Here is a 25,833-nt window from a genome sequence, read left to right as displayed (position 1 = left end):
ATTATTCTTTAATTGTTAATTTTTATTTTTTTTTATCAAACAATATTCTTTTGAATTAAAATTTCAACATGGTACTGCTTAGATTGGAAATCCTTTTAATGTTTTTTGTATCGTAAATCCTTTTAATGCGTATGTATCTTTTAATCTCACCATCAATGAAATTTTAGTTTTTACAAGCTTACGGCATTAGTAAATTGTGGATTGCATTTTATTCCCTTTTTTTTTTTTTTTTGCATTTTGTACACTTTTCCGTATTATTAGAAAATTATGCACATTGAAAATGCATTAATATAATTATTTTTTGTTAGATGAAGGAATGGGGCTTTGCAACTGCACTCCATTACTCTCTATGGTTTTCTTTTTTATCATTTAAAAAAAAATGCATTCCGCCCCTAAATGTAGAAGATAGACAATTGCGGACGTCCAGGGGAGAAAAGAAAGAATATTTGACTGATGTGGAGTTATTTTATTTTATTTCATTTCTTTGTGAATGTATAATTTTTTTTAATCTTATTCATCTTTAAATAAAACTTGAATTAGACCAGTGTGTCGCTAGAAAATAACTTTTTATTTTTTAAATTATATTTTAAACATGAGAAATGTAAAATTTTTATGTTAAGTTTTAATGGATGATGATATATAGAAAATATAAGTGTATTTATTTTTTTAATATAAATTATAATTTAATTATATATAAATATAATTTTTTATTAAATTAATGTATTAAGTAATATGTTTATTAATATATACATATATAAATATGAATTAAATAAATAATAAAATATATATTTTTTATATATCTTAATGAAGGTTGCGACAAAACACTCCAAATTCGATTTTGGCTTAACTTAAATTGTTCAAAATTTAATTCAATCTTTATTTAAAAAATCGTATCAATTAGATTGTGATAAATTAAAATCTATCAAATATAAGTTGATTTGTCATTCTTATATGTATTGAATTTTTTTTACAAAATCTATCTAATAAATAAATTTTAAAAAATAAAAGAATGACAAAAAAAAAAAAAAACACAAATGAGAGGGCATGTGGTTTATTAAATTAATATATTAAATAATATTTTTGAATAATATATAAATATAAAATTAAATAAATAATAATATATATTTTTATATATACTAAGGTAAATGTGTAATTTTTAAAACTTTATTTCGACTTGAGCTTGATTTAAAAATAACTCAACTCAATTATCTTGAATTAAAAAAAAGTACATCAATTGATTTGAGATAAATCAAAACTAATTGGAAATAGATTATTTTGTCATTTTTATTTTAATTGATTTTTTTTATTATAAAATTTATCTAATAAAAAGCAAAATAAAAAAATCCAAAAAAAGGGCAAAAACTTAAAAAAAAAAAAAAACAAAGAAAATGAAGAAAAAGAGGGAGGTGCCACGTAGATACCCAAGACGAAAGAACAATTTAAATCCGTTTCCAACCCAACCTCATTTAAAAAGAAAGAAAAACCTCAATCTAGTCTTGATTTTTTAAAAAAAATAGTTATGTTGAATTGATATGTATTAAAACTAATCGAATATAGATTATTTCGTTATCTCTACTTCAATTAACTTTTTTTTTAAATTTATTTGATAAAAAATTAATAAATTAATTAAAAACAAAAAAAAATTAATAAAAATAAATAAAAAGAATAGAGAATGGAATAAATTATGGGTGCAACATGGACACCCCCACCTTCCTCATTCTCTATAACTTTGAGTTTATAGATATACGAGTCTTATTGTTTATTTTTGCTTTCTTCTACCATTTATTTCCTTTCCTTTCTTGACTAGGTCAGATATGGATTCAATCGCTATCACAATTTAGCGTCATGAAGCACTTTTTTGTGCAATTGCATCATGATTTTTGTTTGGGTAGTAAAATTAGGGTTTGGTTATGTCTACATGATAACAATGGATGGTCGATTCTCCATTGTTGAGGAAGGAGTGTGGTAAGTCACCACACCTTACTTTGAACATTTTTATCTTTTCATATCTTTTTAATACAATTTTATTCATATATTTCAAAGTTTAAAATTAAAATAACCTTTTTTTTATTTTGAAAAATAATATTTTATTTTTATCACATTATTATTTTATCTAATAGTACCTTTAAGTAATTAATATTTTTTTCCAAAATGTCCCTTAAAATCATAAAATCTAATCGAAATAATAATAAATAAATATATTTGTCTATAATTAAATAAGTGAATAAGATTAATAAATAAAATTAATACACAAATTAGTAATAAAATATATAGTAAACAAAAAGTTGAGAATTCAATATATATTTAAATAAAAAAATTTATAGATTATTATCATTTTTATTAAATTTTAATTATTTATTAAAAAATATTATTTGTTATAAAATAATTTTAATTTTTTAATTATTTTCATAAATGTCAAATAATCTAAAAATTTTATTATGTACAAATTTTAATTTAATATATTTAATAATCATTTTTTCTTTTCACTACATTTTATCTCGTCACAGCGCTGCTTTGTACCTAAACGCATGTCTTACCCTGATTTTAATCTCATTACTACAGTATCCAATCTCAACCCATCATTATTTTCAATTTCACTGAAAGCTTGTAGCAAAACTCAAACATTTGTGTGAACGGTCATATTGTGTGTTTATTCAATAAATTCGATTAATTTCAAGTTGAATTATATTATTGAAGGAAATTAGAGATGCAAGTCCACCCACAATGGGTGGCCCAACCCCCACGCATGAAGTAATTGCTATTAGATAGTTTACTTCTTTGAATAAAAACTATCTTGAATAGTTTATGACTAATAAAAAAAATATGGTTGCCCTACTTTCTCATTGTATAGCATTCAACCATTAAGAAAAAAACAATGAAAAGATAAATTTTTTACACAATAAGAAGAAAAAGAGAAAAAGAGAAAGAGAGATCTGTAGTTTACGACTCTTAAGAAGAATTCTTGCATTCGGGGTATTGAAAGACTTACGCTATGAAAACAAATAACTTTTGTACTATAATCATGTTCAATAACCAGTAATTCAAGTCAAGCTTTCATTTTCGCTTTCACTTGTGCTAAACAAGTATGTATATATGATTATATTCATATATATCTTACATGAATTTATCTTTTAATTATTTTATTTTAATTAGGCAAATCAAATTTTAATTGATCGAATTTAAATGGTATTTCTTTTTACTAGGGTTACATGATGCCTTAGAGTGATTGGTAACTATATTTGAAAATGAAAGGAATATTCTTTAGTTTTTTAAACTATTAGGGATATTTTTGGGTTTAAGCAAAATAAACTTTTCTTTCATTAGAGACAATCAACAAACAGCTATGGGTATTTTTAACTTTTGGACCGAGTTGACATGCCAGGTCGACTTGAATTCATAGGGCCACATCAGCTTGCCACCTCACCAGCCTACCCAGTAGCCTTCCCAAAATATTGACTTGTCGCTTCTTAATTGGATAGTCAATGTCCAGCTCAGCTCGGCCTATCAAGTCATCCTTGACCCTAAAGCTAATCTCGAGTAGCCTAGACTATCCAAAACCTCCCATTTCAAAAGTATAAATAACACTATCTAGACGTTATTTTACCATATTTCTTATCTAATACTTCTTTACAATCTCTTTCCTGTTTTCCTCCTTAACCAATCTCTGACTTGAATGTCAAAGCATAAATGCTAGGAACACTCATAACATTTGTCTTTAATAACTCTTTTTCTCTTTCTTTTATTTTCAGGGTTTTATCCCTAAAGGAATAGATTAGCACCAATATCTAGCATGCCAGGTATGGGGACTTCTTTTTTAGTTAAGCTAAAGCAATATGCCACCAAGAAAGAGAGATGCTAAGAAAGGAAAACCAACTGCAGTAACTGAAATTGAAACCTAAGTTAGTCAACTCCCAAGTTGACTTGCTCTAGCAAGCCCCACAATAGAGTAATTTTTAGCTCTCAACCAATAATTATAGTCTTTTAAAGAGATGATCCAAATCCTTACCCCACCACAAATGTCTAAAGCACTTTATCCAATCACCTTAAAATATTTGCACATAGAAAAGCTATTGAGCTATGATAATATTGAAGCTTCGTCGGCTTTAAGAGATGACAAACATATTACTCTAGTTACCCATTACCAAACCCATACCTCAAAACAAACCACCACCTAAAAATTAAACAAATTACTCCAAAGTCCTAACCAAGCAAAGACTTGAAAGCTCAGATGTAAGCTATGAAAAAGGAATTAAAAGAAAATGCCTCTACATTTGATGACAAGCTAAAGCTTTTGGAAATCTCATCCTTCATTGAGAAGATAGATCAAACTATACCCTTAAAAAGGTTCAAGATGTCAATCTTTGAGACATATGACAATATATTTAACCCTTTTGATCATTTAAAGCTTTATTAAACTAATACAATGATGCTAGGGGTCGATAAAGCTCTAATGTGCAAAGGATTGTCACCACGCTTATAGAGGTAGCTCAATCATAGTACTGCACTTTAAAACTAAGGTCCTTAACTACATTTAAATAGCTTAGCCATTTTTTTTTATCCAAATTCATTAACAGTCGATGAATAACGAAAACTACTTTGAGCTTAATATCGATCTACTAGGGTCAAAACAAGTTTTTGAAAGACTACATCATGGTTTTAACATGTAAGCTCTTTAAGTGTAAGACCTAGAATAGATTGTCATAGTTACTGCTCTGACCAGTAGACTCAGTGGCAAAGAGTACCATTTCAAGCTTAGCATTTCCCTAAAGACACCAAAGGCATTAGTCAATGTTCTATTTATTGTTAAAAAGTATATCAACACTGAAGCTACAATGAAAAGCAGTTGAGGTGAGAGAGGCTGAACTTTCCTTTTTAGCTCATGAAAAGAAAAAAAGATCTACGATCCTCAAAGAGGAAAAATATTGGGGTACCTTAGGACCAAAAGGTCAAGCATACACAGAAGCTACATTGCACTAAATGCGTCCCATGAGAAGATTTTGATGCATATTGAAACAGACCCTGAGCTTAAATGGCCGAAGCAATTGAGGTAAAATACCAGGAAAAACCCTATAGAAAGATGTGCTTTTCATAAAGACTTCGTTCATAACACTAAGAACTGTATTGACCTAAAGTATGAAATTGAGAATTTGATCAAAATAGGTCGTCTAAGCAGGTTTGTTAATCAAACAAGACTAGGTCAAAACAGAGCAAATTTTAGAAGGGGAAACCACACAAAAAGGATAAAAAAGGATTAAGGGAATAGAGAATAAGGAAATCGAGGTAGCGGTAATAACTAACCTATTGTAGGCATCATTAATGTGATAACTGAATGAACCTTTACTTTAGCCAAGAAAAATTTTGATTAAGGGATGGTAATGGCAATTAAATCTTTGGCCAAGGAATATAAGAGTTGAAAAGACGAGCTGATCTATTTCACTTTGAAAGATCTTGAAAGAATCCAGTTTGCACATAATGATGTTATTATAGTTACAGTTGTTGTATACAATCATTTAGTGAAAAGGATATTTTTGTAATAGTGCAAGTTCGACCGATGTTTTGTACTATTTAACAATATTGAAGATGGGCATGAAAGAGGAGATGTTGAAACTGTTCACCACCACATTGATTGGCTTTAAAAATGAACAAGTGCCAGTAAAAAGAATTATTAAGTTACCGATCTCATTAGGTATTGAATTGAGGAGCATTACTTTGGTTATTGAATTTATGTGGTAGATGTCCTTCCAACCTACCATAGATATTAGGCTAACCTAGTAAATCTATTATGAGAATGATTGGCTTGGCTCGACATTTGAAAATCAAGTTTTCAACACCAAATGGGGTTGAAGAGGTTAGAGAAGACTAGCCTATGATGCAACAATGTTATATGAGTATGATGAAAGGTAAGAAAAGTTTAGGTAATAAGCAACATGAAATTGAAAAGAAGAAAAAAGCGAGCTCTTAAGCCACTCTGAGCTTTTAAGCTCAACACTTGTAAATACTATAGATTTTAATTTTTTGAACAAAGCTATTGAAGCTAAGCTTTTAAACCAGTATATACATGTCAACAGAACTGCACTTTTACTTTGATTAAAAGAATACAATAATACATTTTGATCAGTTTTTCTCTTTTACTATGTATTATTCTACTAACACATCAGCTAACTACCATGTAATGATTCATCCTTTTGAGAGAAAATAATTTTGACCTAACCAAGCAAAAAAAGATCATCGATCAAAGACTTAAAGTCGATGATAACCGATCAAAACCAGCAAAAAATCTAATCTTTGTGTCATTTTGAGAGAATAATTTTGAACAATACATACAAATTGGGGCAAAGTTTGATCACAAAGAACAGTTAATTCAACTCTTAAGAAACAATGTTGATTTGTTTGTTTCGACCCCATAAGACATGCTTAGGATAGATCCCATGGTCATGGTCCATAGGGTGCACACTGATTTAAACATGAAATTAATTTGGCAAAAGAAAAAGTCTTTTACCCTAGAGAGGCAAAAGGTAATAGAGAAAGAGGTCGACAAGTTACTAAAGGCAGACTTCATCAGGGAAGCATATTACCCTAAATGGATTGCTAATGATATAATGGTAAAGAAGCTCAATGGAAAATAAAAGATGTGCGTGGATTTTACTAACCTTAAAAAAACTTGCCTAGAAGATAATTTTTCTTTACCTAGCTTAGATTAGTTAGTAGATGATAGTTTCAAGCATCACTTACTTAATTTTATGGTTGCTTACTTAGGTTACAATCAAATTAAAATGTTGAAGGAATACGAGGAGAAAACAACCTTTATAATAAAAAAAGGCCTATAGTGTTACAAGGTAATTTCCTTTGGTTTAAAAAAATTAAGGGTCACCTAGCAAAGACTAGTTAATAAAGTCTTTAAGGATCAGATGAACCGAAATGTTGACGTATATGTTGATGACATAATTGTGAAGAGTAAGAGCTCGATCGAACACTTGAAGGATTTAAAGAAAACCTTTTACCATAACGTATAGATCCGTGGACCTATCACTAGACTTGGAATGAAAAAGAAGTCACCACCAATATTTTTGGTTAGGTGTGATTGGCCACTTGATTAAAGCTGATTTGCAAAATAGAGGTTAGGTTCATAAGTCGATTGCGCATAGAGAAAGTTGTAGCACCTTCATAATGCCCATCCAAAGGATAATACCAGTTTGATTTTGAATTATCCAAGCCTTGATTATTTTTGTGCTTTACCAAATAATTTAATAATGAATTATTGATTTTTTTGTTATTAGAATTATATATATTTTTATCTTCATTTTTTTAGCCCTTTTTTTTTAGAAATAAAAATGGTGAAAATAATCTTTCCTTAAAAAAAAAACCAAAAAATAGCAAAAAAGGTTAAAAATAAAATAAAATAAAACAAAATCAAAAAATAAAAATAAAAATAAAATGAAAAAAGAAAAACCTGCCATCAGGTCGAGTCAGGATGCGGTTCGATGCATGGGTTTTTAGGTCAACGCGCGCATCCTAGCTTATTCAAAACGGTGTCGTGCCAGGCAGCTATATAAACCAATTCCAATGCCTTTGCTTTAGAATTCTTTCTACACTCTCTCTAGATCGAAAAGCTCTGCCTTCTCTCTAGAATTTTTCAAACCACCAACCAAAAACTTCAATCAAAAACTAAAAATTCCACCAGTTTCTAGAAAAGTCATTAAAAAATTCAATCGAAAATTGGAAAACTACCGATTTCCAGAAAATCAACCGAAATTCCATCGAAAAATTCAAATCCTGCCAAAAATTTCAACAAAAAAATTCATTTTTCGTCGAAAAATTCATCTCAAACCCAGAAAAAACCAAAAAACCCAGATTTCTTTGAATTTTTCCCAAATTTCTCCAAATTTGATCCTAATCACTCTCAAAACCTCCCAAAAGCATCTTGAATGCTAATCATAACCTAAAAGCCTAAAATTGAACCTACAATTTCATATTGAAATCTAGAACCCCAAAATTAAATTGTTAGAACATTTTCTGCCAAAACTCCCTATATTTTTTTTTTATAATTTTCTCCATGTTTCTTCTGTTGTGTTTTTTTCCCTGTTCCTCAGTGTTAGAATTAGTCTAATTTATAGGCAGTCCTAGGAACAATTTTAAGAAATGGACAGAATCAATCACAGGTTTGAATCCTGAAATTACCTTTTGTCTAAACGAGATTTTAGGTATAAAATTTTAGCAATCATATTGATTTTATTCTGTGTTGACCAAAAAGATTTTGATCCTGATTTTTTTCATCCACATGCAAGTTGAATTGAAAAGAAAAGCAGTAAAAAAAACAGAAAAGGAAACAAAAAATAAAAATAAATAATAATAATAAAATAATAATAATAAAAGCATCTAATTGGACCAAATAGGCTAGAATGGGCCCGAACCAAGATGGGCCTGACCAAAATTGGCCTAATTGGGCCTAGACCAAAATGGGTCTAATTAAGGCCCAGATCAAAATAGGTGTCTACAGTTACCCCTCTTTGTATATATTTATTAGACAAGGATAGTGTAAAGACCTAAACACCTATTCTGGTCGATTTAAATAAAAAATGATTAATGGATCTGAAAAATGATCTAGACTAAGCTAAGATCAAATGATTGGGACAAAACCACAAGTCACAATGTAGCAACCAAGATCGAGTCGAGGTCAAAAGTAGATGACCGAGATGAAACCATGAATGATCTGGACTGAGCCAAGATCAAGTGACTAGAATAAAACCACAGTCAAAATAAAATGATCAGGACTGAGTCGAGATCAAAAATAAATGATCAGGATAGAACACGAATGATTTGGATTGAGCCAAGATCAAGTGATCAAGACGAAACCATAAGTCAAAATAAAGTGACCAGGATCGAGTCGAGGTCGAAAATAAATTATCGAGATGAAACCATAAGTCAAAATAAAGAGACCAAGACCGAGTCAAGATCGAAAATAAATGATCAGAATAAAAATAAAAAATGATCTAGACTGAGCCAAGATCACGTAAGTGAATAAAATAAATGCATGCCTTATCTAAGATGTAAATGAATCATTAATTGTGGTACTAAGGCTTTTGCCCTTTTACTTTGGTACACTTTTTGGCAAAGAAACTCTCTTCAATTAGTTTGAATACTTATCTCCACCGCACACTTTAGCGAAGAAATCATTAACCTAAATACACATCTTCGACGAAGAAACCATTTGAGCACATATCTTTGGCACAAAAATCAATTTGATTGTTTATCTTTACCCCAAAGAAAGCCATGGAAATCAATTCCCTTCTTCTTTTTAATTTTTATTTTTAGAGGCATTCATCATTTGTTTTTGTCTCCTTTAATTCTTCAAGGCAACACATAACTTCTTATGACTTTGTTCAATTATTAATCATTATCCTATTTTCAAAGTGTGGGATGCAAATCATGTATTTTTTTCCATCCATAGTAAGATATAAAGAGAAAGGTCAAATATATTGACGATGTATATAACCAAAAAAGAACAATAAGACAGTTTTCATTTATTGGGATAAGCAAAAATTTACAAATGATGGTATAAATCTAAAAATAGAGTGTACAAAGGTGGCTATTTAAGGTAGCCATGCCCTAAAAAAAATGACAAGATAATCATGACAATAGATCTTAGATCTTCTTTAAAGACTCAATTAAAATATGATGCCTCGACATCTAAAAGCTCTTTAAAATTCACTATGCCTTTCAAGTGATGTTGAATTTCATTCATGCTGCCTTTCAAGGTTTTTGACTTAAACCTTTTCCATTTGGATTCAAGCCGCCCTTTTGGGTTTTTGACTTAAACTCTTTTTTTTTTTTTTGTGGCTTAGGCCACTCTTTCAGGTTTTCAACTTGAACTTTTTTTTGAATCAAGCAAAGTACTTCTTTACTGTATTTGAATTAATAGGGCTAGAAAGTTCATCTCCATCCATTTTTACCAAAATTAAAACTCCTCCTGAAAAGGCCTTTTTCATAACATCTGGTCATTCTTAATTCGAGGTTTATTTTTCTCTATCATCATGCTGACTTAGAAGAATTTTTTTTAATACTAGCTCTCCTTCTTGAAACTGAGAGGTCTATCACGAGCTCTCATCATTCTATTTTCGTATAGTTGGCCATGACAAAGTGCTGTTAATCTCTTATCATCAATAAAGTTCAATTGCTCATAGCGCTCTTGGATCCATTCTGCTTCTTCTAATCCCACTTCTCTTAAGACCCTTAGAGATGAGATTTTTACTTCTACTGACAGTATAATTTTCATCCCACAAACAAAAAAAAAGGAATTACCTCAGTAGAGGTGCATACGAAAGTTTTATACACATATAAGGCAAAAGGTAATTTTTCGTGCCAATCCTTATATGTTTTAGTCATTTTTTTAAAATTCTTTTGATGTTTTTATTTGCAGCTTTTACTGTCCCATTCATTTTTGAATGATATAAAGCTGAATTATGGTGCTTGATTTTGAACTGAACATATTTTTTTACATCCTTTTGCTATTCAAATTTTTTGGATTGTCAGATATGATTCTTTCTGGAAGTCTATATCTGTAAATTATTTCTCTTTCGATGAATTTACAGACCACTGATCTAGTCACTGTCGTGAAAGAGGCAGCTTCAACCTACTTGGTGAAATAGTCAATCATCACAAAAATAAATGTATTTCCATTTGAAGCCTTTGGTGTGATGGGGCCAATGGCATCCATTCCCCACATAAAAAATAGCCAAGGTGAAGCTATAGCATGTAAAATATTGGGTGGAGCATGGATCTTATTAGTATAAATCTAACATTTGTGATATTTCTTAGCATAATCTATACGGTCTTTCTCTATTTTCAACCAATAATATCTAACATACATGACCTACCTTGCCATCATATACCCATTTACATGTGCTCCACATATGCCATCATGGATTTTTTCAATAATCATTTTAGCTTCAGAGGCACATACACACCATAATAACATCTGGTCCTTACCTCATTTGTATAGAATTTTTTTATCTAAAACGAATCCCATAGCCAATCTTCTCAAAATTTTTTTATCATTTTCTGTGGCTAGATCTGGGTACTGCTGGTTTTTTAGATATTACATAATATTATGATACCAAGGGTGGCCATTTTTTTTTCATCCAAATTGGCACAATGCATTGGCATATCCTTGATATCTAATTTGATAGGCTGAATTTCAATAGTATCATCGATCTGTACTATTGTAGCCAGGGTAGCGAAGACATCTGCAATATGATTTTCTTTCTAAGGTAAGTGTTCAAATTGAATTATCTTGAATTGCTTGCACAGCTCTAAGAGGTATCTATGATAAGGGATGAGTTTTGAATCCCTTATTTCCCATTTATCTTTTAGTTGATAAATTACTACAGTCGAATCCCCAAACACCTTTAATGCTTCAATTTTTTTTGTCTAAAGCTACATGTAGTCCTATAACACAAGCCTCATATTCAGCTACATTATTGGTGCAGTTGAAGTTTAATCTTGCTGTAATAAGATAGTAATTCTCTGTTGGAGATATTAACACTGCTTAAATCTCATGTCCCATGGCATTGACAGCTTTATCAAAATACATTTTTCATATATCTTCATCATCATCATCTTCTTCTAATTTTGAGATGACCATTAGTTTCTCATCTAGAAAATCAAGCTTCATCGGCTCTAATGATCAATGACCCTGTTTGTCAAAAATTCAGTAATGACATTTTTTTTTTATCATCTCTTGGCTCACATATACTATATCATATTTTGAAAACATAACTTGCCATCTTGCGATTCTTCTTAATAGTAAAGGTTTCTCAAAGATATATTTGATGGGATCTAGTTTAGCTATGAGCCAAGTTGTATGGTAAAGCATATACTGCCTGAGTCTTTTAGCTGTCTAAGCCAAAGCACAACATATTTTCTCTAGTGATGAATACTTGGACTCATATTCTATGAATTTCTTACTTAGGTAATAAATAGCTTTCTCTTTTTTACTAGATTCATCTTGTTAGTCCAGCACACAGCCTGTTGACCCCTCATGTACCACTAGGTATAGAATCAATGGTTTTTCAGGGACAAGGGATGTTAATATCGAAGGGTTTGATAAGTATTGCTTAATTTTATTAAAGGCTTCTTAACATTGTTCATTCCATTCCCCAGGAATTTCTTTCGAAGGAGTTTAAAAATGAGGTCACATTTGAGAGTGAGTTGAGAAATAAATCGAGAAATATAATTCAATCTACCCAAGAAACCATGAACCTCTTTTTGTATGCTTGGCGAACATAAATTATAGATAGCTTGAATTTTGTTTGGATCCACTTCTATCCCTCTTTCACTGACTATAAATCCCAGTAACTTTTCTGATCTAGCTCCGAATGTACATTTAACCAAATTCAATTTAAGCTGAAACTTCCTCAATCTTTTGAATAATTTTTTGAGGTTGATTACATGATCCTCTCTTTTTTGGGACTTGGTAATCATGTCATCCATATAAACTTTAATCTTTTTATGCATCATATCATGGAGGAGTGTTACCATAACCCTTTGATAAGTTACTCCAGCATTCTTTAATCCAAAAGGCATAATTTTATAGCAAAAAGTTTCCTATATGGTGATAAAAGTAATATTTTTCATGTCATCTGAGGTTATTTTTATCTGATTATAGCTAGATAATCCATCCATGAAAGAGAATACCGAATGTCAAGTTGTATTATCTGCCAAAGTATCAATGTAAGACAAAGAAAAATTATCCTTAAGGCTAGCTCTGTTCATATCTCTATAGTATACACACATCTGCACCTTGCCATCCTTTTTAGGGATAGGTACTATATTAGCCAGCCATTCAGGATATTTGACCACTTGCAAAAAGCCTACATCAAATTACTTTTTAACTTTCTTTTTGATTTTCAACAGCATCTCCAATTTCATTTTTCTTAGCTTTTGCTGCACCAGTTTACATTCTGGCTTCAATGGTAACTTATGCTCTACTATTTTGATGTTGAGTCCAAACATATCTTGGTAAGACCAAGCAAATACATCCATAAATTCTTGGAGTAAATCTACTAACCGCTGTCGATCAATAACTGAAAGTGAAGTACCAATCTTGACTTCATTCTTGTTTTCAACATCACTCAAATTAACCAATTTGACCATTTTTAATGAAGCTCAATGGATTTATCTTCCTATTCAATTAGCCTCATTAAATCCAAAGATAAAATATATTCCTCAGAATCTTCTTCAGTATCGAGTTCATCGGTATTAATTAAATTTTCAAAGTTAAACCTTAAATCATTGTCATGATTACCTTCACATTCATTTGGGGACCTGAAAGTTAATAGAATAAGAGATATTGACAAGAAATTTTGATGGTAAAATGAATGGAATGGAAGAAATGAATAAAATGTATACTTCTACTTTTATTGAAATAATGAAAAATAAAAGGCCCAAACATAAAAGTTCATCCTAATGCTTTTGGGCATAAGAAATTAGGAGATATGGTTGCATTGAAGAAAAATCAGAAATCATAGGCATTAAGATGACCTTCTAATTCTATAACTCATATCCTAGTGGACAGGGGTAAATTAAGGCTTCCTCATTATGGCTTCCATCATCCACCATGTGATGGATAGCTTAGCAAAAGCTTTCTCCCATTTTGGTTCTTTTTTTGTGTACTTTTTAGTTTCCTAGTGCATTTATCTTTCAAGAATGAAAGTTTTGTTCAAATAAGGAAAAATTATTGCTTCTTTCTTTGCCCTTTTGTTGTTGCTTTGCCATTCCTCGATCTCATAATCTAATCAGATCTGCAACTGTAATCTTTAATCTTAAAAATTTCTTTTATCTCTTGAAGGTTTTTGCCTAGGCCAAACCTGATACTCTAACCTTTGTTAACCATCTAATTGATCACAATTCAGCTGAACTTAAGTCTTTCATCCACTGTATTAACAGGTTCAAAAGATCGGTAAGAGCATTTCAATGATTCTTTTGCCACTTCCACATAGAGGGCATTTATGGATTGGTCACCCATAAATATTTTTCCCCAGCCACAATCATCAATTATCTTTTTACATTGAATTTGATTTTTTGATGCAATAAAGAAGGAATGATTTCTGCTTTGTGGATCTATGGTCTCCCTAATAAGTAATTGTATAATGGAGAAATATCTATAACTTAAAATTTTATATTGAAAACATATGGACCAATCTGTATGGGTAGCTCAACATCTCTCAATACTTCTCACCTAGTATCATCAAATGCTTAGATTACTATTTGACTATTTTGGATATGAGACATATCAAAGGGTAACTCTACCAAAATAAATACTAGTATAACATTAATAGCTAACCCATTATCAACAAGGACCTTGGCTACTATATGGCATTTACATTTAACAGTGATATGCAATGCCTTGGTGCTTCTTCTACCTTCTGATGAAATCTCATCATCACTGAAAGAGATATAGTATGGCACCACTAGATTGCCTGCCAAATAATTCATATACTCCATAAAAATATTATGGGCCATATAAGCCTAATTCAATACATTTAACAAAGCATTGCGATGTAGTTCATAGTTTAAGAGAAGTGATAATAAAAAAATTATGGCTGACATATTATTCAATTACTTCACCACAGAGTACTCACTGTGTTTGATTAGCTTCAAAAACTTACAGGCTTCTTTTTTAAGCATAGATTTTGACGTATCCTTCTTTGAGATCTCTGGTTCAGTTTACTTTTTTTTTTTTTTATTCAAAATTTTTAGAGTATAACATCTCTTACTTCTAGTTATACACCCTACTTCAATTATATGGGCAGTTTCAGCTTTTAGCATATCCTTTTGCTACCCTTGTATTGTCACCCCACATTCATAGTTTCAAGGCACCATTTTGTTATCTTTATAAAGAAATAGGCATGGAACTTTGAGGGCTACTGGTTTAAGAACAAACTTATTCTCAGTTGATTGTGGCTTTTTTTTACAACTTATAGTGACAAGTTTTGGCACCCACCTGTCTATCATAGCCATCTTGGTGTCTTTTAAGGCTCTTGACTCTTCATACAGCTCTATTTTGTAAGAGTCTATTAGGTTTTAGATTTCACCATGGAATTGTTTGTAGACATCAATTGAATGACCTGGTGCCCCGTCATGATATTTACATATTTGATTTGAGATGTGTTTTCACAGATGAGTGCATGGAGCCACTAGTTGTATCATCTTAGCTTTACATAAGACTTCAATAGCTGGTCGAATGATATCTTAAGCTCTTTTATTTTTACCTGTGTCTAAAGCATTGACTGCAAGACTGGGTAAAAGATTTCCACTGATATTAAGTGCTAAATTTTCACTAGTATCAAAGCTTATTAGCCATTTTTTAATCAAATTTTATACCCTATGTTTAAAGGGAATATAGTTTTTAGTAGAATGTCTTGCCACTTTGAAATGGTAGTCACAATAGGCATTAGGATCATACCATTTAGGGTAAGGAGGTTTAAGTTATTTTGTAGGGACAAGGGTTATTCAATGGTTTTTATAGAGCTCTTGATATAGCTATGTGTAGCTTATGAGTATGGGGTTAAAGGTTGGTCTTTCTCTAGTTCATGGTTCTCTAGTATTACTTATGGTGCTGATTGGGTGAGCAAAAGATTTTAAAAAATATGGATAAAATGGTCGAGTAGTTGATTGGTATAGAGATGCAAAAGTATGATTTATTGTGTGGTGGTATATAGGGTAAGTAAGTCGAGTGTAACTTTTGAATTGCTATCCTTTAAGACTTACAGCTTGAGTCTCACTTTTCTTCTTTTTAGGTGCTCTTTTGGAAGACTCACCTCCTTCAAGCTTTCCATTTTTATGGCATTTTCAATGATCTCTCCCGAAATCACCATTTCAGTAAAATTCTTACTTGCAGTTCCAATCATCTTCTCATAATAAGGTAACTTTAGAGTGCTCACAAACAACACAATGGTTTCTTTCTCTATTAAAGGGGGTTGTACTTGGGCAGCCATATCCCGCCACCTTTGAGCATATTGCTTGAAGGATTCAGACGTCTTTTTTTTCATAGCTTGTAAAGAAAGACAGTTGGAAACCATGTCAATGATATGATGGTAATGATTAATAAAAGATTTGATTAGATCTTTCTATGTCTTAATGCTAGTTCTATCTAATTAGATGTATCATCTTACTACATATCCAATCAAACTGTTTTAAAACACATGTATAAGTAGTTGCTTATTATTGGTATGTGCCACCATTTTGTGATAGTATATGGTGATATGCGTGATAGGACACTTGGTACCATCGTACTTTTTAAACTTTGGTACTTTAAACTTTTATGGCATCACCACATCAGGTACTAAGCAAAGTCTCATTGCATCCATGGATCCATAGAAATGTATTTCCTTTACAGCCCTTAATCTTTCTTCAAGTCTATTCATAGCCTAATCAGTTTTAGAATTTTCCAAGGGCATAGCTACCTATGGCTTTTCTTTCTCTTTTACTTCATCTGCAGTAAGGAGTTGAATGGGCTCAGCTGTCTTTTTGGCAAAGATAGGATTATCATAACTTTGGACATTCTCATGACATGGTGTATAGGTTATTCCTGGGTAGTTATATTTTGGAAAAGTTGCCTATTGAGGTTGGAAGAATGGTGTAATTTGATTTTGTTGTGGGTCGAAGCTTGGAGGATATGCCAAATTAGTAGCTTCTTATAAAGTATCTTCTTTCACTGATTTTTCTCTATTTACCCTTTCTAGGGCCTCTAGAATTTGGCTCAGCTTTCCCTCTAATGCTTTTTAGGCTTTTTCTATCTTTTTAAAGTGACTTGCATTATCCTGTTCTATCTTTCTAGCTCGAGCTCGAGTATTGTATTGATGTGTAGTTATTCTTGCACCTTAGTACCACAATTAAAGATTCAATGATAATGTTATGATAATGAATGCATGAGTGAATGTGATGCAAATGTATGAAAATGAAAAGAAAGGAAAAAAATATTTACCCCTTAAAAAAAATCCAACAAAAGAAAATTTTCATTTATTCCACAAGAGTCTGTTTTATATCAAACCTAATATTGTTCCTCTATAGAAATGCCTAACTTGCTCATAATGGTCTTTAGTCTCCTCAATAAAGTTTAACAGTTTCTATCCATGCTCTTTTACTGGTGTAATCGAAGTTTTTAGTGCTTCAGCCTTTTCTGTCATCTACCTGCTTTGATCACAGCTTTGCCTATCTGAGCAGTGAGGTGCTCTATGTATCTTTGTCTTCCCAATCCTTCTCTTTTGTTGCAGCACACCTAATAGGATAATTCTCTGTGCCTTTCTATAAGAATTTTAACATGATCTTTTTGTTCACTCAACTTTGATGTTAGAGTTAGAATATGGTCTAAAAGCCATTGATTCTCCTGCTTAACCTTTATGAAAGCATTTTCTATTTGGTCACACTCTTCTTTCAGCTCTTCATTTTCATGAACCAACTTTGTATTGTTTATTTCTTTGACTTGTACCTGTATGCCTAACCTTTTATACTTATGTCATAACTTCTTCAGCTCTTTTAAGGCATCATCCCTTTCTTTAACAACTTTTTAGGACTTACTACACTTTTTAAAAATCTTGTGGACTTAGATCTCTAATTTTTTTTGCTTTATTCTGTCACTGATCTTTTTCTCCCTACAGCTTTAAAATTCTTGCTTCAGTTTCTCCTTTTTCATTTTATGCTCTAACTTAAAAAGCTTACTATATGACTCTCGACTCACTGGTATGTGATGATCCTAAGGTATAAATATAATCTTTTGACCTCTTTTATTTCTCTAAATCAGATATCCCTGAGTGACTCTATCAGTAAATGACCCTGAGCTTACTCTCTTGGGTTTCTTCCAGGCCTTAAATATGCTATCAATCTTTAGGAAAGTTTCGAGTTCCCCATATAAGCAATCAAACTGGTTGAGCTTGTAGGTCATTGAGCTTGTAGGTCATAAGAGTGAATTGTTCAGCTCTATGCTGTCTCCTTACCATTAATGGTGCATAACTTGTTGACCCCCATAAGCCTAAAAATAGAACCTCTGTCTCATCTCCACATTGATACAACATATGTTTCCTGTCCATCTATGGAGCTAACTATTTTACCTGACCAGTTGTAAGCCTTTGTAGCAGACATTTCCACTTCTTTTGGGTCTTTGCTTCTGGCCAGGTACTCTGGCAGAATTTCTTAATTGAATTTTGAGTGTAGAAATAAAGTTTGGTAAAGGCACTTTTCTTGCATTCAAAATGGCTCTTCATCCATACATATAATAAGGGTAAACAGCCCATGAAACGTGCTTTGTCCATCTGTCTACAAAAATTAAAAGATCTGATAGTTTCTGTCAAGATAACTGGTGAATGATTACACCATTTTTTAATTTCCTCAAATAGATCCACCATTTCTATTTTAATGTGTCTTAAAACCTTGGGGAGAATAACCAACCCATATATGGCTAGAGTGAATGCATTTATTCCCTAATCACTATCTGGATGCTTAATAATGAAATCTTGGAAAACTTTCACAGAATACCCTTGTGATCTCCTTTTTCCCAAATGTATGAATCTATAGTCTTCTTTCGCACTCTTAGCATTTAGCCCAGCTTCTTGCGACTTTTTAATTTATATTTCTTCATGTATATTCTGTCTGGATACAATAGATGTATATCCACCATAGTTGAATACTCTTCTACTATTGGTACTAGATCAACTTCATTAAAGATGAAACATTGGTAAGAAGGATCCCAAAATTGTACTATCACCCTAATAAGTGAGTGGTCAACCTATGCTGACAAAAGATATGCAATATGCCCAAACTTCTCACAAAAACCCTTCTGCCTTGAAGAGGTTATACTATTCCATGTGTTTGATAGTCTTTTCAAGTCATTGTGTTTTAGAAGTAGGCGGACTTCTCCTAATAGTGTAGGGACATGACCAGGTGGCAAACAGTCTTTTTCTTTTAGCTGCCTCTTTTCTTATTCCACTCTCACTTTTATGGGAAAGTCATATTTAGACAACATAAATGAGGTGCAAACCTGATGTTTTGTGGAATCTATAAAGGTTTTTGTTGAAATAGCTTTGGGGTAAGAATAATATGCAATCTGTAAACATGTTTATGAATATGTACCAAAAGAAATAAAAGAAGACAAAAAAATTAGTTAGTCACTTCAATAAAATATAAGGAAAAATCACATAACAGTTAAGATAACAATATGACCTAGAATTTTGGATTATCTACAAAGGGTGGGAAAATAAGGCTTTATCTATGGTTGGGCTTCTAAAGTTAACTATATGTGGTTTAGGCTATTTCTAAAAGGTTCCCAAATTATTCCCTATATCATAGTTCATTACAGACTAATAAGGCACCCCAATCTTCACCCATCACAGGCTTCAAGCGGAAAGGGTTCAATCTAAGTGGAAGTATTTTATAGGCCATACAGATACATGAAATCTCATGAAGGCATAGGTACTTTACTCCCTCCTAAAGATAAAGCTCGGGTGGAGGGCTTATGTTATGCACATACAAATGAATGATAGATATAATAAGCAGATATTTAAGCAAATATAAGTAATGAATAATAAGGCAGACAAATAAACAATTATGTAATAAATAATAAAGCATATATAAGTAATGGAAAAAGATAATTTCAAATTTGTTGAACTAAGCTTGGATAATAAGAAATCTTTTACTGGCTTGACTCTCTAATGTCCCTAGTGGAGTCGTCAAACTGTCATAACGTATAGATTTATGGACCTACCACTAGACTTGGAACAAAAATGAGTCCCTACCAATCTTTTTTTATTAGGTGTGATTGGCCACTTGATTGAAGTTGATCTGTAAAATAGAGGATAGGTTCGAAAGTTGATTGCGCATAAGAAAGATTGTAGCACTCCCATAATGCCCATCCAAAGGATGATACCAGTTTGATTTCGAATTATCCAAGCCTTGATTATTTTTATGCTTTACCAAATAATTTAATAATGAATTATTGATTTTTTTTGTTATTAGAATTATATATTTTTTTTTATTTTTTTACCCTTTTTTTTATAAATAAAAACGATGGAAATAATCTTCCCCTTTTTTAAAAAAAAATAAAATAACAAAATAACAAAAAAAGTTAAAAATAAAATAAAATCAAACAAAATCAAAAAATAAAAATAAAATAAAAAAAGGAAAACTTGCAATCGGGTATGGTCAGGACACGAGTCGACGTGTGGGTCTTCGGGTTAATGTGCGGATCCTGGTTTATCCAAAATGATGTCATTTTAGGCAGCTATATAAACCAATTCCAATGCCCATTTGCTTTAGAATTCTTTCTGCACTCTCTCTTTCTAAATCGAGAAGCTCTGCCTTCTCTCTAGAATTCTTCAAACCACCCATCGAAAACTGAGAGTTCTATCGATTTCTAAAAAAGTCACCAAAAAATTCAATAAAAAACCATTAGTTTTTGGAAAATCTACCAGAATTCCACCGAAAAATTCAATCAAAAAATTCATCTTTTGCTGGAAAATTCATCCCAAACCCAAAAAAACTCAAAAAACCCAGATTTCTCCAAATTTGGTCCTAATCACTCTCAGAACCTCCCAGAATCATCCTGAATCATAATCTTAACCTAGAAACCTAAAATTGAACCTAAAATTTCATATTGAAATCCAAAACCCCAAAATTAAACTGCCAAAACCCTTTTTGCCAAAACTCATCATATTTTTTTTTATAATTTTTTCAAATTTGTTGAATAAGGTTTGGATAATAAGAAATCTCTTACTGGCTTGACTCTTTAATGTCCTCAATGGAGTCATCGAATTATTATAACGTATAGATTCATGGACCTGCTACTAGACTTGAAATGAAAAGGAATCGCCACAAATCTTTTTTTATTAGGTGTGATTGACCACCTAATTGAAGCTAATCTACAAAACAGAGGTTAGATTTGGAAGTTGATTATGCATGAAGAAAGTTGTAGCACTCCTATAATGCCCATCCAAAAGTTGGTACTAATTTGATTTCGAATTATCCAAGCATTGATTATTTTTATGCTTTATCAAATAATTTAATAATGAATTATTGATTTTTTTGTTATTAGAAAATTTTTTTATCTTCATTTTTTTACCCTTTTTTTTTAAAATAAAAATGGTGGAAATAATCTTCCCTTTAAAAAAAATAAAAAATAACAAAAAAGGTCAAAAATAAAATAAAATCAAATCAAAAAATAAAAATAAAAATAAAATGAAAAAAAGAAAACTTGCGATCGGATAGGGTCAGGACACGAGTCTTAACGTTGATGTGCAGGATTTAGGGTCAATGCGTGGATCCTGGCTTATTGAAAATGGTGTTGTTTCAGGCAGCTATATAAACCGATTCCAACACTTTTGGTTCAAAATTTTTTCTGCACTCTCTCTCTTTCTAAATCGAGAAGCTCAGCCTTCTCTCGAGAATTCTTCAAACCATTCATCGAAAACTAGGAGTTCCACTGATTTCTGGAAAAGTCATAAAAAAAATTTAGTCAAAAATTTGAAAACCATCAGTTTTTGAAAAATCTACCAGAATTCCACTGAAAAATTCTAACCCTGCCAAAAAATTCAACCGAAAAATTCATCTTTCACCAAAAAATTCATCTTAAACCCAAAAAAATCCAAAAAACCCAGATTTCTCCAAATTTGGTCTTAATTATTCCTAGAACCTCCCAGAATCATCCCGAAACCTAATCCTAACCCAGAAAGCTAAAATTGAACCTACAATTTCATATTGAAATCCAAAACCCCAAAATTAAACTGCCAAAAGCCTTTATGCCAAAACTCTTCATATTTTTTTTATAATTTTTCCCTGTTTCTTTTGTTGTGTTTCTTTCCTTGTTCCTCAGTGTCAAAATCAGTCCAATTTATAGGTAGTCCTATGAATAATTTTAAGCAATGGACAAAATCAATCCCAAGCTTAAATCCTAGAATTGCCTTTTATCCATATGAGATTTTAGGTCTAAAATTTTAGCAATCATATTGATTTGATTCTATGTTGACCAAAAAGATTCTGATCCTGATTTTTTTCTCCACGTGCAAGTTGAATCGAAAAAGAAAACATCAAAGAAAAAACAAAAAAGAAAATGAAAAATAAAAATAAATAATAATAATAATAATAATAATAATAATAATAATAATAATAATAATAATAATAAAAGCATCTAATTGGACCAAGATGGGCCTGAACCAAGATGGGCCAGACCAAAATGGGCTTGATTAAGCCCAAGCTAAAATGGGTGTCTACACCTTTAACACCTTTAGAAGATATAACATAAGGCTCAGTTCGAGCAAGTGTCTTTAAGGTCATGTCGAAAAAAAATTTCAATTATATGATCAATAAAAGCGTGATAGAGATAAATCCTGAGAAGGTTTCAACCATCCTTAATATGAAAGTATCGACTTTAATAAATGAGGTACAAAGGTTAATTGGAAAAATCACTGCCTTGAGTAGATTTATGTCTAGATCGACAAATCAGTGCCTACTATTCTTTAAAATTTTTAGGAACATCTCGGATTTCAAGTGGATACCTCAGTGTCAAAATATCGTTGAAGAGCTTAAACAATTCTTTTCCTTTCCACCTATCCTATTAAACCAAGGCTCGATGAAAAGCTATACTTGTATATTGTTATAACCAACCAAGCCATCAATTTAATATTAGTTTGAGAAAAAAAAGGGAAGGCAAAGACCAGTATACTTTGTGAGCAAGTTATTGATAGGCTTCAAGATGAACTATTCCAGAATAGAGAAATTGGCCTATGCTATTATCACATCGAACAGAAAGCTTAAATCATACTTTCAAGCTTACACAATTAATGTTTTGACTGACTAGCCACTTAGATAAATTTTACAAAAGCCTAAGCTCATAGAAAGATTGATCAAATAGACAATAGAACTCAGTGAATATGACTTGCATATTTTACCTATGGTGGCTCTTAAATCACAAGTGCTAGCAGATGTTGTTGCTAAATGTACCTCGATTGAATATAATAAACAGCTTGAAAAGGCTAATGAACTAAAAGATGAGGAAATGTGAAAACTTTTTTTGATAGGTCAGCTAGCAATCAGAGAAGTGGAGCTAGTCTAATTCTTATTAGTTTAGAAAATTTACAATTTCAATATGCCTTAAAGTTCGTATTCAAAGTTTCAAATAATGAGGATGAATATAAAGCATCGATTGCAAGTCTAAGATTAGTTATCGATTTGAATGTAAAGAATATCATTGTATACAATGATTCTTAACTAGTCATTAGCCAGATAAATGGGGAATTTAGGGCTTGATAAGAAAAAATAAAGAAATATTTAGACAAGGCATTGACATACTTGGCTGTATTTTTCAAGGCTGAAGTTAAAAAAATATTAAGGTCAGAGAATACCTTTGTTGACTCATTGTCTAAGCTGGCATCTAGAATAGTAACTGATAGTTTAGCTCATGCTTTGGTGGAAGAGCTGACAAAGAAAAGCATTGATGAGAAATTGGTTTACTAAATTGAAGAGAATAAGTCATAGATGACCTCAATCAGAGGTTACTTGATGACTGGTGAATTACCAGAATATAAAGTACAAGGTAATACTCTAATGAGAAAAGCTCTTCAGTATATAATGATCAATAGGAAACTATACAAAGATCCTTTAGTTTACCCAACTTAAAATGTGTAGATAAAGAGGAGGCAAACTATATATTCAAAGAAATCTATGAATGAATATGTGGTAATCATCTCAGACCTTGACCATTAACCTATAAGATGCTTAGACAAGGTTACCACTAGCCGACCATCAGGAAAAATGTAACCAATCTGGTGAAAATATGTGATAAGTGAAAAAGATTCACACACTTACAACATCCCCCATCAACTAAATTGATTCTCATCACTAGTCCTTGGCCTTTCATACAGTGGAGAATAGACGTCTTCGACCCTTTTCACCTTGTTCATAGGGTAGAGGAGATTTATGTTAATAACAATCAATTATTTTACCAAGTGCTTGATGTTGAAGCCCTAGTTACAATAATTGAACCCAAGCTAAGAAGTTTGTCTAGAAAAACATAATTTACCAATTTGGTCTACTTCAAGCCATAGTAACAGACAATAGGAAACAATTCAACAATTCGAAGTTTAAAACATAGTGCTCTAACCTTAGCATTGATCTAAAGTTCACCTCAATTGCACATCTTTAGTCTAATGGCTAGAATGAGGTAGCTAATAAGACCATATTAGACGTCTTTAAGAAGAGACTAGATAAAGCTTAGGGCAAATGGGCCAATGAGTTACCTAGAGTATTGCAGGCCCTCAAGACAATCATAAAAGTTTCCATAGGAGAAACCTCTTTCAATTTAACTTTTGGAATTGAAGCCATGGTGCCTATAGAGAATGGCCTCTCTAGTCTTTAAGTTGAGCTCAAAATTGAAAAGGGAAATAAGGATGCCCTCATGGCCAATTTAAATTTGATTGAAGAACAAAGAGATATAGCTTTGATTAGAATAACTGTCTATCAATAGAAAGTATCTAATTTTTACAACAAAAGAGTCTGATGAAAAAATATAAAAAAGGATGACCTAGTGCTAAAAAAGGTGGAAGCCTCAGGAGTTGATGATCGAGGTGAAAAACTAGCCTCAAATTAGGAAGGTCCCTACATTGTTGAATAGGTTGTCCATGACATGGCTTATAAATTGTAGGACATGAATGGGAATCCTATTCTGAGGCCATGGAATACAAATAATCTAAAAAATTATTACCAATAAAGGCCATAATGTTGAACTAATACTTGTAATTTTAAATGACGTTTGTACTATTTAATTTCTGAATTGAATAAAAGCTTTAACTTTACTCAAAATATTCATTTATTAAATACTAGATTTAAAGATAATATTATTCATGAAGTTTGAAGCTTGTCACCAATTGAACTCACACTTGGGAATAGGAATTAAAATTTGAGTCCTTATAATACGAACAACCAAGCAAATAACAAAGTTCAATGTTTGAAGTCTTTTATCTAGGTCGGCAATACATGTTGTCTGACCTTATACCTATTTATTTTTCAATTCTTTAAACAAATTAGTTAATAAATCATCAAATAGAAGCGCTAAAATTGCAAAGTTGATTTGTAATTTAAGTGGGAACCTCAGCTAACATCCAATCCTGAGCTGATACTTGTCTAATTGTCAACTTAGATTTTAAAGTTATTTTATTACTTATTTAATTGCTTTTATCTTGTCTATAAGTTACTGAGCTAAGACTTGAGAAATTATTTGGTTTATATATCTTGGAAAGATAAGTTATAAACTAAGATAAAGAAGTTCTGAGTTGAGACTTATGCAAAAAATGCTTCTATTTGATTGAAAAAAATGTATTATTTACAACGATCAAACAAAAATTACAAAATTTATCAAAAAAAAAAAAAGAACACTATCCTAAGCCTTCTCTTCGAGCTGCTCTTCAACGTAACTAGGGTCTAATGTTTACCAATTTCAGGCTCCTTACCTTGTGAATCCTCAGTTTCAGCTTCAAAGGCAATGTTTATAGCATCCTCGATCTTCATGTCCTCCTCATCCTTAACAGCATCGGTTGGTGCTGAGACTTGCTGGGTCTTCAGGTTGTTTAAGCTAATTGAGGACAAGTTCAAATAAGAAAAAGGAAAATTCACCTTTTTCAATGCCAAATCAAAGAAGCCAAAGACCTATTATTAAGCAAATTTGGTCTGTATGTTATAGAACTCATTGGATATGAGGAAATTTTCCACGACTTGCTACTCAACCTTTTTTGTTGCTTCAACTTTGTACTATATAACCTCTCCACCTTGGTCAATGCTTCACTCAGTTTGAGG

The sequence above is a fragment of the Durio zibethinus genome, chromosome 4, assembly GCF_047325235.1.
Source record: "Durio zibethinus cultivar Kanyao isolate XHJ-2024 chromosome 4, ASM4732523v1, whole genome shotgun sequence".
NCBI classification, from domain to species: domain Eukaryota; kingdom Viridiplantae; phylum Streptophyta; class Magnoliopsida; order Malvales; family Malvaceae; genus Durio; species Durio zibethinus.
This window is presented reverse-complemented; position numbering follows the sequence as displayed.